This window comes from Euprymna scolopes, chromosome 24 (assembly GCF_053919585.1).
Source record: "Euprymna scolopes isolate OS-2025 chromosome 24, ASM5391958v1, whole genome shotgun sequence".
Taxonomy (NCBI): Eukaryota; Metazoa; Mollusca; class Cephalopoda; order Sepiida; family Sepiolidae; genus Euprymna; species Euprymna scolopes.
Window position 1 is genome coordinate 87,181,250 of NC_136505.1, and position 16,145 is coordinate 87,197,394.

Here is a 16,145-nt window from a genome sequence, read left to right on the forward strand (position 1 = left end):
TTATATATAATGTATTAGTATTATATATAATGTATTAGTATTATATATAATGTATTAGTATTATATATTAGTATTATATATAATGTATTAGTATTATATATGATATATAAGTATTATATATAATGTATTAGTATTATATATAATGTATTAGTATTATATATAATGTATTAGTATTATATATAATGTATTAGTATTATATATGATATATTAGTATTATATATAATGTATTAGTATTATATATAATGTATTAGTATTATATATAATGTATTAGTATTATATATAATGTATTAGTATTATATATAATGTATTAGTATTATATATAATGTATTAGTATTATATATAATGTATTAGTATTATATATGATATATTAGTATTATATATAATGTATTAGTATTATATATAATGTATTAGTATTATATATAATGTATTAGTATTATAAATGATATATTAGTTTTATATATAATGTATTAGTATTATATATAATGTATTAGTATTATATATAATGTATTAGTATTATATATAATGTATTAGTATTATATATGATATATTAGTATTATATATAATGTATTAGTATTATATATAATGTATTAGTATTATATATAATATATTAGTATTATATATGATATATTAGTATTATATATAATGTATTAGTATTATATATAATGTATTAGTATTATATATAATGTATTAGTATTATATATGATATATTCGTATTATATATAATGTATTAGTATTATATATGATATATTAGTATTATATATGATATATTAGTATTATATATAATGTATTAGTATTATATATAATGTATTAGTATTATATATAATGTATTAGTATTATATATAATGTATTAGTATTATATATAATATATTAGTATTATATCTAATGTATTAGTATTATATATAATGTATTAGTATTATATATAATGTATTAGTATTATATATGATATATTAGTATTATATATAATATATTAGTATTATATTTAATGTATTAGTATAATATATAATGTATTAGTATTATTTATAATGTATTATTATATATGATATATTAGTATTATATATGATATATTAGAATTATATATAATGTATTAGTATTATATATAATGTATTAGTATTATATATAATGTATTAGTATTATATATGATATATTAGTATTATATATAATGTATTAGTATTATATATAATGTATTAGTATTATATATAATGTATTAGTATTATATATGATATATTAGTATTATATATGTATTAGTATTATATATAATGTATTTGTATTATATATAATGTATTAGTATTATATATAATGTATTAGTATTATATATGATATATTAGTATTATATATGATGTATTAGTATTATATATAATGTATTAGTATTATATATAATGTATTAGTATTATATATAATGTATTAGTATGATATATAATGTATTAGTATTATATATGATATATTAGTATTATATATAATGTATTAGTATTATATATAATGTATTAGTATTATATATAATGTATTAGTATTATATATTAGTATTATATATAATGTATTAGTATTATATATGATATATAAGTATTATATATAATGTATTAGTATTATATATAATGTATTAGTATTATATATAATGTATTAGTATTATATATAATGTATTAGTATTATATATGATATATTAGTATTATATATAATGTATTAGTATTATATATAATGTATTAGTATTATATATAATGTATTAGTATTATATATAATGTATTAGTATTATATATAATGTATTAGTATTATATATAATGTATTAGTATTATATATAATGTATTAGTATTATATATGATATATTAGTATTATATATAATGTATTAGTATTATATATAATGTATTAGTATTATATATAATGTATTAGTATTATAAATGATATATTAGTTTTATATATAATGTATTAGTATTATATATAATGTATTAGTATTATATATAATGTATTAGTATTATATATAATGTATTAGTATTATATATGATATATTAGTATTATATATAATGTATTAGTATTATATATAATGTATTAGTATTATATATAATGTATTAGTATTATATATGATATATTAGTATTATATATAATGTATTAGTATTATATATAATGTATTAGTATTATATATGATATATTAGTATTATATATAATGTATTAGTATTATATATAATGTATTAGTATTATATATAATGTATTAGTATTATATATGATATATTAGTATTATATATAATGTATTAGTATTATATATAATGTATTAGTATTATATATAATGTATTAGTATTATATATAATGTATTAGTATTATATATGATATATTAGTATTATATATAATGTATTAGTATTATATATAATGTATTAGTATTATATATAATGTATTAGTATTATATATGATATATTAGTATTATATATAATGTATTAGTATTATATATAATGTATTAGTATTATATATAATGTATTAGTATTATATATGATATATTAGTATTATATATAATGTATTAGTATTATATATAATGTATTAGTATTATATATAATGTATTAGTATTATATATAATGTATTAGTATTATATATGATATATTCGTATTATATATAATGTATTAGTATTATATATGATATATTAGTATTATATATGATATATTAGTATTATATATAATGTATTAGTATTATATATAATGTATTAGTATTATATATAATGTATTAGTATTATATATAATATATTAGTATTATATCTAATGTATTAGTATTATATATAATGTATTAGTATTATATATAATGTATTAGTATTATATATGATATATTAGTATTATATATAATATATTAGTATTATATTTAATGTATTAGTATAATATATAATGTATTAGTATTATTTATAATGTATTATTATTATATATGATATATTAGTATTATATATGATATATTAGTATTATATATAATGTATTAGTATTATATATAATGTATTAGTATTATATATAATGTATTAGTATTATATATGATATATTAGTATTATATATAATGTATTAGTATTATATATAATGTATTAGTATTATATATGATATATTAGTATTATATATGTATTAGTATTATATATAATGTATTTGTATTATATATAATGTATTAGTATTATATATAATGTATTAGTATTATATATGATATATTAGTATTATATATGATGTATTAGTATTATATATAATGTATTAGTATTATATATAATGTATTAGTATTATATATAATGTATTAGTATGATATATAATGTATTAGTATTATATATGATATATTAGTATTATATATAATGTATTAGTATTATATATAATGTATTAGTATTATATATAATGTATTAGTATTATATATTAGTATTATATATAATGTATTAGTATTATATATGATATATTAGTATTATATATAATGTATTAGTATTATATATAATGTATTAGTATTATATATAATGTATTAGTATTATATATAATGTATTAGTATTATATATGATATATTAGTATTATATATAATGTATTAGTATTATATATAATGTATTAGTATTATATATAATGTATTAGTATTATATATAATGTATTAGTATTATATATAATGTATTAGTATTATATATAATGTATTAGTATTATATATAATGTATTAGTATTATATATGATATATTAGTATTATATATAATGTATTAGTATTATATATAATGTATTAGTATTATAAATGATATATTAGTTTTATATATAATGTATTAGTATTATATATAATGTATTAGTATTATATATAATGTATTAGTATTATATATAATGTATTAGTATTATATATGATATATTAGTATTATATATAATGTATTAGTATTATATATAATGTATTAGTATTATATATAATGTATTAGTATTATATATGATATATTAGTATTATATATAATGTATTAGTATTATATATAATGTATTAGTATTATATATAATGTATTAGTATTATATATAATGTATTAGTATTATATATGATATATTAGTATTATATATAATGTATTAGTATTATATATAATGTATTAGTATTATATATAATGTATTAGTATTATATATAATGTATTAGTATTATATATATAATGTATTAGTATTATATATAATGTATTAGTATTATATATGATATATTAGTATTATATATAATGTATTAGTATTATATAATATGTATTAGTATTATATATAATGTATTAGTATTATAAATAATGTATTAGTATTATATATGATATATTAATATTATATATAATGTATTAGTATTATATATAATGTATTAGTATAATATATAATGTATTAGTATTAGATATGATATATTAGTATTATATATAATGTATTAGTATTATATATGATATATTAGTATAATATATAATGTATTAGTATTATATATAATGTATTAGTATTATATATAATGTATTAGTATTATATATAATGTATTAACATTATATATAATGTATTAGTATTATATATATAATGTATTAGTATTATATATATAATGTATTAGTATTATATATAATGTATTAGTATTATATATAATGTATTAGTATTATATATCATGTATTAGTATTATATATAATGTATTAGTATTATATATATAATATTATTTTATATAAATATTATATTATATATGTTATATATAATGTATTAGTATAATATATAATGTATTAGTATTATATATATAATGTATTAGTATAATATATAATGTATTAGTATTATATATAATGTATTAGTATTATATATAATATATTAGTATTATATATAATGTATTAGTATTATATATAATGTATTAACATTATATATAATATATTAGTATAATATATAATATATTAGTATTATATATATAATGTATTAGTATTATATATAATGTATTAGCATTATATAGTATATATTAGTATAATATATTAGTATAATATATAATGTATTAGTATTATATATGATATATTAGTATAATATATTAGTATAATATATAATGTATTAGTATTATATATAATATATTAGTATAATATATTAGTATAACATATAATGTATTAGTATTATATATAATATATTAGTATAATATATAATGTATTGGTATTATATATAATATATTAGTATAATATATAATGTATTCGTATTATATATAATATAAGTGTTCCACTTGTTAATGAACAGACGGTTATGTTAATTTCTTTTTGACGTACGCTACGCCGTCTTACAAAGATCAAATAATGCCTGAGAGGATGGTCACATATCAACAACACAGATACTACACCACTCCTCTCCCTGAATGGAGCACTGAAATATAATACAAATAACATAAATGGATGATGTGGCGTCCAAAAACGAACTGATCAGTGAGCAACACTTACACTCTCGTTGTTCAACTTTTCTGAACTGCCAACAGCACTTTGTATACTTGCAACACTTTGCCTTGAATGCCAATAGTCCATGTTCGTGCTTGGATATGTCCTCTATTTTCTTGCAATGAGTGCATGCCAGTCGTAACCACTTACTCTATTACATCATAATAAAAGTACAATAGTTCATTAACAGAAGTAAATCTCCATGAGATAAAATTAATTGGAGTCTATGATAATTGTAAAGATAATGTTGATAATTATTTTCAGAGTGCAGCTAAACCAATGTCAACTTAATTTGCAGGAAATGTTAACATTTCCTGTCATTTGTAGGAGGATTTTAAATTGTTTTCACTCAAGATTCATTGACCTTTTATTCCCCGCCGCCCCTTCCCAAAAGCAGCATACAAAATACAAAACAGTGACTTCTAAACTGATCTAACGTTTTAAATGAATGTTTAACTTGATAAATTCTCAAACTATTTGAGGAAATGTTTTTTATTGTTACATAAACTTCAGATTCATTTTTCTTTTTTTTACAAAGGAGTCACCACTTATCAAGGCTTGGAGGCCACTTGAGGATAAGGGTTAATGAATGTACAGTAGTCAATGGGGCAATATCATAGTAATCGTTAGCAGTGGAAATTTGGTAAATTAGATTATTTAAGGGGACAACTCATCAAGAACTTGTTTACATTGGACTTGAAGACGACCAAATTGTAGTCAGCTGGAAAACAGGCAAACGGAAGAGAGTTCCACAGGTGTGCGGTTCTAAGAAAGAAGCTTTGTTCATGGAATCTACATTTAGGTTTAGGCACAGATAAAGAGTGGGGAAAATTATTGATAGCGGCTTCAGTTGGACGAGTGTTTTTCTTGAAAAGTTGGTAAAGGGGGACCATAGATTAGAGCACAGTCGAGCATTTGCCATGAAAATAACAGTAAAGCAGAGACAGGCTTGCAACATCTCTTCTGAGGAAAAGGTTGCAAGGAAGAGAAAAGGGCATCCCCTACTAGGCTACGAAGTCTATTTTGAACTCTGTCAAGGCAGGATAAGTCATTCTAGCAGCTCCTGCTCAGATGTGGCAACAGTACTTCATCCAATATTTATACAGTATGAACATTTCTGATAACTTGGAAACTTGCATGAATTGATATATTTACTGTTATTTTACTAATCTATATAAATATATTTACTGCTATTTTACTAATCTATATAAATATATTTACTGCAATTTTACTAATCTATATAAATATTTTACTGTTATTTTACTAATCTATATAAATATATTTACTGCTATTTTACTAATCTATATAAATATATTTACTGCTATTTTACTAATCTATATAAATATATTTACTGTTATTTTACTAATCTATATAAATATATTTACTGCAATTTTACTAATCTATATAAATATATTTACTGCTATTTTACTAATCTATATAAATATATTTACTGTTATTTTACTAATCTATATAAATATATTTACTGTTATTTTACTAATCTATATAAATATATTTACTGTTATTTTACTAATCTATATAAATATATTTACTGCAATTTTACTAATCTATATAAATATATTTACTGCTATTTTACTAATCTATATAAATATATTTACTGCTATTTTACTAATCTATATAAATATTTTTACTGCAATTTTACTAATCTATATAAATATATTTACTGCTATTTTACTAATCTATATAAATATATTTACTGCTATTTTACTAATCTATATAAATATATTTACTGCAATTTTACTAATCTATATAAATATATTTACTGTTATTTTACTAATCAATATAAATATATTTACTGCAATTTTACTAATCTATATAAATATATTTACTGCAATTTTACTAATCTATATAAATATATTTACTGCAATTTTACTAATCTATATAAATATTTTTACTGCAATTTTACTAATCTATATAAATATTTTTACTGCTATTTTACTAATCTATATAAATATATTTACTGCAATTTTACTAATCTATATAAATATTTTTACTGCAATTTTACTAATCTATATAAATATATTTACTGTTATTTTACTAATCTATATAAATATATTTACTGTTATTTTACTAATCTATATAAATATATTTACTGTTATTTTACTAATCTATATAAATATATTTACTGCAATTTTACTAATCTATATAAATATATTTACTGCTATTTTACTAATCTATATAAATATATTTACTGCTATTTTACTAATCTATATAAATATTTTTACTGCAATTTTACTAATCTATATAAATATTTTTACTGCTATTTTACTAATCTATATAAATATATTTACTGCAATTTTACTAATCTATATAAATATATTTACTGCTATTTTACTAATCTATATAAATATTTTACTGTTATTTTACTAATCTATATAAATATATTTACTGCAATTTTACTAATCTATATAAATATTTTTACTGCAATTTTACTAATCTATATAAATATATTTACTGCTATTTTACTAATCTATATAAATATTTTACTGTTATTTTACTAATCTATATAAATATATTTACTGCAATTTTACTAATCTATATAAATATTTTTACTGCTATTTTACTAATCTATATAAATATATTTACTGCTATTTTACTAATCTATATAAATATTTTACTGTTATTTTACTAATCTATATAAATATATTTACTGTTATTTTACTAATCTATATAAATATTTTTACTGCAATTTTACTAATCTATATAAATATATTTACTGCTATTTTACTAATCTATATAAATATATTTACTGCTATTTTACTAATCTTTATAAATAAACGTTTGTGGCATCTTTATGTATGTATGTACTTCTCGCATCAATGTTACTTTTATAATTACAGACTAATTATTATTTTTAATTATTGCTAATTACTTTAATTACGATTAATTAATTGTTTATAGGAATCAAAAATGCAGTAGCATAAAATAAAATAAAATCTTTTTAAATCAAAGGAAATAATTTAATTACAAAATTTAATCCATCAGAATGCATCGCAATTTTTTAAATAAGTCAGCTTTTTTACTCTTTTAATAATACGTACACACACACACACACACACACACACACACACATATATATATATATATATATATATATATATATATAAATCTATAATATAAAGCTGAACGTCTGTGTGTGTGTCTGGTCACGAATAGGCTCCTATATGGTTGACTATTATAGAAAACTGATCACAGATAATGATAGATGTATCGAGACACAGGAATGGATATGTTTGATCTGGCATATTGATGATTCATTAAAATTGTGGGGTCTGCGTTCGCGCCTTGTCCACAATGTATGGAAATAAAAAATTAAAAAACACGTTTACAAGTGTTTTTGATATAGATGTACATAATAATACTTTGATAAGTATGTTTTAACTTCATTTGGGATAGTATAATAAAATTGTGGGGTCTGCGTTCGTTGGAAATAGGCACAAACTTTAATAAAGACTTTTCATATCTATCTGCGTAAGTATACTTTGATAATTGTTTCAGTTTGAAGAAATATGGTATAATAAAGTTATGGGGTGTTCGTTCACGCCTGACCTCCATAGAATGGAAATATGTCACAAAGTTTAACAAGGTTTTTTAATATAGATCCACAGAATATTGTGATAAGTGTTTCAGTGTGAACAGGTATGGTATAATAAATTATGGGGTTTATCTATTTTATTTTTACTTTCATCATATTTTGCTTTGGTTTTGATACCCCCAAATTCGAAGCTATCTCTTTACAACCCTTCCTTTTCATAACCTATCATACTTTCATAAATCAGAGACCATTTTCTGTAGGTTGTTTTTGAACCCAGTCAACGACGGGTACTTTTGCTAATATATATATATATATATATATATATATATATTTACATGGAGGTCACCACTTATCAAGGCCCAGAAGCCACTCGGGAATAAGAGTTATTGCGTGTACAGTAATCAATGGGATAATATCGTAGTAATCGTTAGTATTGGAGATTTGCTAGAGTGTCTTAATTAAGGGGGCGGTTTGTCAGGAGTTTGTTTATATTGGACTTGAAGACATCCAAGTTGTAGTCAGGTGGGAAACAGGAAAACGGAAGAGAGTTCCAGTCGTGCACTTCTAAGAAAGAAACTCTGCTCATGGAATCTACGCTTGGATTTAGGCACAGATAAAGAGTGGGGAAAATTAATGACAGTGGTTTCAGCCAGATGGGTGTTTTTTGTGAAAGATTGGTGAGGGGGGGATCAGAGTTTGGAGCTCAGATGAGCACTTGCAATGAAAATAACGATAAAACAAAGACAGGCTCGCAATGTCTCTTCTGTGGGAGGGAGGTTGCAGGGAAGAGAAAAGGGCATCCCCCACTAAGCCACAAAGTCTATTTTGTACTCTGTCAAGGCAGGATAGGCTGTTTTTAGCAGCTCCTGCCCAGATGTGGCAACAGTACTCCATCCTTGGACGTACTTGGCTTTTTTTTTATATATACATATATACATGCACATATATATATATATATATATATATATATATATATATATATATATATATATATATATATATATATATATATGTTACATTTAAAAAATAAATGTTAAAATTGCAACAATATTTCTCACAGTTGAGATTGGCTGTGAGGTTTGTTGCTTGCTAAGAGTCAGAGATGGCTTTGTGGCCGGTTTCAAATCTCCCGACCAGTAGTAATTTGTCATCCTGTACTGATGATTCTCGAAAGGATAAAACACTAGTGTCTGTAGGTATTAAAAAAAATTATTATTGTAATAATTATATATATATATATATATATATATATATATATATATATATATATATATACTAGTGTTGGGGCAATTAATTGGAATCGGGAATCGTAAAACTCGGAAGATTTGAGGGTAACGGAATGGAAAAATTTTACGCCTATTTTCTGTTCTGATGCAAAAACGATTCTTTTAATTATCTTTTTTTATTTGATTTTGTTCAAACAAAATCTTCCATTGCTGGTAATAATGATAAAATAATAAATATGTATTGATTTTAAATTTCCAGTAATTCTAAAATCGATAGATCATCATCCACAAGTGTATTTTGACGTTTAGGAAAATATCTGCTTATTTAACATGTTTTTTTGTTTTTTTAATGAAAATCGAGGAAAATAACAATTTTATAGTTAAATAATTAGAGATTTATTAAGAATCGGAATCGATAATTGTATCGGTATCGGGAATTCACCATGGAATCAGTAATTGTATCAGAATCGGGAAAAAAATTGGAATTGTCCCATCACTAATATATATATCTAGCTATCTATATATATATCTATATATATATATATATATATAAAAGTGAAAGTGTCTGTGTACATTTCCCTATGCAATAACTGTCAAATTTTAGTCTACAGACTCGAAATTTGATATACAGGGTAATGAGATTTGGGAAAATCGATGTGATTGATTTTCGGGCAGAAATTTGGCGATTAAGGGGTCAAAGTTCAACGATTTGACCTTTGAGAACTCTACCAAACTCCTCCTACAATTTTGGGTCTAAACACATGAAATTTTAGATATATGTTCCTTAGACATGGATCTAACTTAATAACTTGATTTGAGCGCAAAAGAATAAATGTTAAGGGGTAACAAAAGGGGTCAAAGTTAAAAAAAAAATTGACCTCTGCGGTCTCTTCCAAATTACTCAGACAATTTCTGGTCTAAATATTTGAAATTTTACATAAAGGGTATTCAGAGATAGGGCAAGCTTTTTCATCGGTTTGGGTCGAAAATTTTTAGTTACCAATACATAAATGTATGTATGTATGTATGTTTGCATGTCTGCCTAAAACTTTGAATAGAGGCGACGGATTTTACCAAGATCAGTTTTGAAGTTCGACCTTTCATACGACAAATATCGAAAAATTGACTAAAAACATTAATATCTTCCCCTTCAACTAGACACTTTTCTACAGGGGGGGGGGTCACTTTTTTCGCCGATATTTTTTAAAGTTTTCCTCTCCTTTAGATTGTCTAGCCTTAATTTTAAAAAATGTCACTTTTGGTTTGGTGGTGGTTGTAACAGCATAGACGTTAAGTTTTTACCCCGTTCTTTTCCTCCTTTGGTTCGAGCCTGCCTTCATACTTCCACATTTTTTTTTTTTTTATTCAACAGACACATCCAAACACCCGGCAACGCCGAGCCGAAATGCTAGTATATATATATATATATATATATATATATATATATATATATATATATATATATATATATATATATATATATATATTAGTGATGGGACGATTCCAATATTTTTCCTGATTCTGATACAATTACTGATTCCATGCTAAATTCCCGATTTCGATATAATTACTGAGAAAGTATATATACATACATACATACATATATATATATATATATATATATATATATATATATATATATATATTATATATATATATATATATATAGTATTGGTTTCAAATGTTAAGTAAAAACAATTTGGGTGCTATCAGCTGGAATTGAAATCAAAATATTTAGTGTTCCAACTGCATTCCTTACCATTTGAGCTACCAACAAAAAGATGCGAAAGATTGAAAATTTAACCACTTTCTTGGTACAAATTCATTCATAGCTATGAATGAATTTGTACATGCACGAAGCAGAAATATGTCAGTAAATTGAAATAAACATTTTTTGCATTTCAATTTGCTAACACATTTCTGTACACGTTATTCATCCATCTAAACAAAGATTTTACTCATTATAAACCATCCTTGGTGTATGGTCACTATTTACTGTTAATTTCAGTGTTATATGACCAGTAGTTTGAGAGTTTATCAGTTAAGGATTTCTAGAAACAAATACATATATACATCTACCGTTTTATTTATGTAGAAATAGAATTCTTAGAAGAAATGAATAATATAATAAAGTGCATCATCATCATCATCAGCAGCAGCATCAGCATCATCATCGGCTTGCTGGCGTACTTTAAGAAGTTGACTTCCTAACTAACTTATCTCTGGCCAGGTCTTTATTTATCCCTCTTTTTAGTTTACTTTTATCACTTCCATGTTTACCTCGGTAAAAACAGACATGGTTTAGAAAAGTTCTGAAACATAGTTTTGAATATTAAAAGATTCCAGGGCAATGCCTGGTTGGTTCAGCTAGTATTAAAGGACGTAAATACCTCAAATCATATGAGTAAAATCGTGTCAAGAAAAGTTGCAATGAACAATTGTTTGAGACAAAATGTATCAGAGTTGGTAGCAATTTTGCAACTCGTAGCTAGATGCATTTGGAGTATTTAATTAAACGGTGACAAAACAAAGGCTGGTGGACATTCAGGATTAAAGTCGGACAAGTTAAGCACAGACTGAAGTTTATTTATAACAAATATGTTTGGTTAGAAAAAATGTTTGTAAATTTTATCAACGATTCTATGGGTGTCGGACATTTTTAAAGGGTCACCTTTTTTGAGGTCACTATATTTGATGGGAGATGTTCTCTAATACATACCACGTTATATTTTATTCATTTATTAAACCTCATGTTCTCTCCAATTCTCTCTCCTCTGATCTTGAGCACGTAGTACAATGGGGAAAGGAGTGGCTGGTTACTTTTAATGCATCTAAAACCAAGCTTCTCTCTTTACATCATCAACATTCTGATCCACATCTGGCATCAATTGAAATGAATGGCTCTCGTCTGCAGGAGGCCTCAAGTTTTGACAAGCTTCTGGGCTTGACCATTACTCCTGATCTTAAATGGAACACGTACATCAAATCTGTTGCCAAGGCCGCTGAAAAAATGGTGGGATCTTTCTATCGATCTGGTAAATATCTCACTGCTGATGCTATTCTCTATCTATATAAGAGCCAGGTACGTCCAAGGATGAAATACTGTTGCCACATCTGGGCAGGAGCTGCTAGAAAGGACTTGTCCTGCCTTGATAGAGTTCAAAATAGACTTCGTAGCCTCGTAGGAGATGTCCTTTTCTCCTCCTTGCAACCTCTATCTCACAGAAGAGATGTTGCGAGTTTGTCTCTGATGTATCGTTATTTTCATGGAAAGTGTTCGACTGAGCTTCAATCTATGGTCCCCCCTCGCCAAACTTTCACAAGAAACACTCGTCTAGTTGTAAACACTATCAATAATTCCTCCCACTCTTTATCTGTGCCTAAACCTAAACGTAGATTCCATGAACAAAGCTTCTTTCTTAGAACTGCACACCTGTGGAATTGTCTTCCCTTTTCCTGCTTTCTGGCTGACTACAATATGGTTGTCTTCAAGTCTAACGTAAATACGTTCTTGATGAGCCGTTCCATATAAGTTATCAAATTTACTAAATTTTCATTACTAATGATTACTATATTATCCAATTTCTACTGTACACTCTTTAACCCTTATCCTTGAGTGGCCTCTTGGCCTTGATAATGTGGTGATGCCTATGTAAAAAAAAAAAAAATGAATTTCTTAACTGTGTGATTCATCAATTTCCACATTTAAAATGGATATATTTTTTAATTTATCAGTCTTGTATTTATAAGATTACGGATTAATCCATTTAACTACTTATCACCCTCACTATGATTAGTATTTAGTATATTTACATTCTTATTTATTTAAAATTAGATATATAAAGGTTAAAAATATTTTTACATATATACATTTTTTATATATATACATAGCTTCTTTCTTAGAACTACATGCCTGTGGAACTCTGTTCCGTCTGCCTGCTTCCCACCGGACTACAACTTGGATGTCTTCAAGTCCAATGTTAACAAATTCCTAATGAACCGCCCCCTTAAGTAAACACTTCATCAAATCTCCACACTAACGTAATGTACTTGCAATAACCTTTATCCCTGAGTGGCTTCCGGGCCTTGATAAGTGGTGATCACTGTGTAAAAAAAAAAAAAAAAAAAAAAAACTAAATTCAGGATTTTTTTAATATTTTTTTACAACTTATCAAGGCCTAGCGGCCACTCGAGGATAAGGGTTAATAAGTGTACATTGGTCAATGGGACAATGAGGTAATAATTGTTAGTAGTGGAAATTTGGTAAATTGAATTACTTAAGAGGAACGGCTCATCAAGAATTTGTTTATGTTAGACTTGAAGATGACCATATTATAGTCAACTAGAAAGCTGGTGGAGCAATCGCTAGCTTAAAGACTAAGGGCAACAGACCCGCCACTTATTCTGGTTGTCATTCAAGATCATGCTTGATCTCTAGTTCATATTTTTTATGTATTAACGAGTCGACACTTATCAAGGCCAAGGCCAAAAGCCACTTGAGGACAAGAGTAAAAAAGGGTTGGTTTTTTTTTTTTTTTTTTTCAGATGCATGGACAGTGAAACAAAATCATGAGGATAACGATGACTGAAACTAGGCAGAATAATTTGTTAACTTTGAAAACGACCATGTTGTATTTAGCTGGGAAGCAGTTTCCTAGTAATGTGTTTCACAGACTAGTCATTCTTAGAAAGTCTCCCCTTGTTGTTATTTCAGATCATTTGAAACCATAGCAGCAAGTTTTAATCTCCTCTCCATCAAGGCCAGAGGTTTTGGGGAAATATCAGATATTTTGTAATTCATATGCAAAACTAGGAAAACAAATGACTTTGATTGAAATATTGGTAAAGGTGCAGTATATTTCCACCCACAATTTTTTTTTTTTTTTTTTTTTTTAATTATCACTGTTACAAGTTTTTGAGGGTGATGAAAACGAAAATAACAGTTAAAATCCCAGGAAACGAGTTGTTTCTAAGATATGAAGAAATTATAGTTTTAAAACGTGGGGGATCACTTTTCTATATTAATTTAACGTAAAATGAATACCCACTTTATGGCCACATTTTTTGTCTTCTTTTTTTTTTAAAGGTGGTGTTTATTTGGTAATTGTGGCCTGGTAGACAAACACAAAAGCTACCTTTAAAAACTTGTTTATTAAAGGTATGTGCTGAAAATGAATATTGCATTTCAATTTTCTGCAAAGAAGTATTTTTCCGGGTATTAAGTAATATAATTCTGTTTTTAGTGGTGGCCATTGTTGTACAGCAAGCTCATGCATATTTTTGTTTGATACCCATAAAAATACTTATTTCCAGAAAATATAAATGCAATATTCGTTTTCAGCACACCGGAAAACCTATAGAAAATAAGTTTTTATGAAGGTTTGTGTTGGTCTACCAGGCCATAATAAATAACCACCCCTAAAAAAAAAAACCTAACAGACCCCTCTCCATAATGTGGGTGCTCATTTTACGTTAAATTAATATAGAAAAGTGACCCACAACTTTTTGAAACTATAATATGCAATTTTAAGGGCAAATGCCACATAGCTCACTACACAATTTAGGTTATTAGCTTTCCAACGAGCCTAAATTTGTTGAATTCTGATCAATAGTTGCTGAGATTCTGAACTTATAAAATTGTCAAAAAAGTGGTGTGTATATATATATATATATATATATATATATATATATATATATATATATATATATATATACAAGTCTAGATGTCTATACTTGTAGCAAAACTGAATATTGAAATGTTCATATCTTTGGTTCTATGAGGCGAAACTATATAAAAATTTGCAGGCTTTTTGAAAAGTATAATACTATTCTATGGTTAAAATTTTATGACAAATGGTAAAAAAGTACCTATCTTTGCAAACCAATAAAATATGCCCAAATTTGCCTACATTTGTAAATCTGCTGGTAGTTTTTGTGCACTGATGTCCTGGCAGGCAGCTCTGGTTTTAATGCTTTTGTTGTCTTCCCTACATTTGTATATATGGCAGGCAGCTTCAGTTTTGCTGCTTTGGTT

The 16,145-nt window shown here is 23.8% G+C and overlaps 1 protein-coding gene across 5 annotated transcripts in view; it reads left to right on the top strand.

Moving 5' to 3' along the window:
* Nucleotides 1-16,145, top strand: part of LOC145246817 (uncharacterized protein RT0683-like) — a 101,846-nt gene that overhangs the window by 71,982 nt on the left and 13,719 nt on the right. For 2 of the 5 annotated variants that reach the window (XM_080108642.1, XM_080108644.1), the window contains exon 2: nt 14,657-14,959. The exons of the other annotated variants lie outside the window; for them this stretch is intronic. The gene's annotated coding sequence lies outside the window, so the exon portion shown is untranslated. The remainder of the gene's footprint in view (nt 1-14,656; nt 14,960-16,145) is intronic. 5 annotated transcript variants of the gene reach the window in all.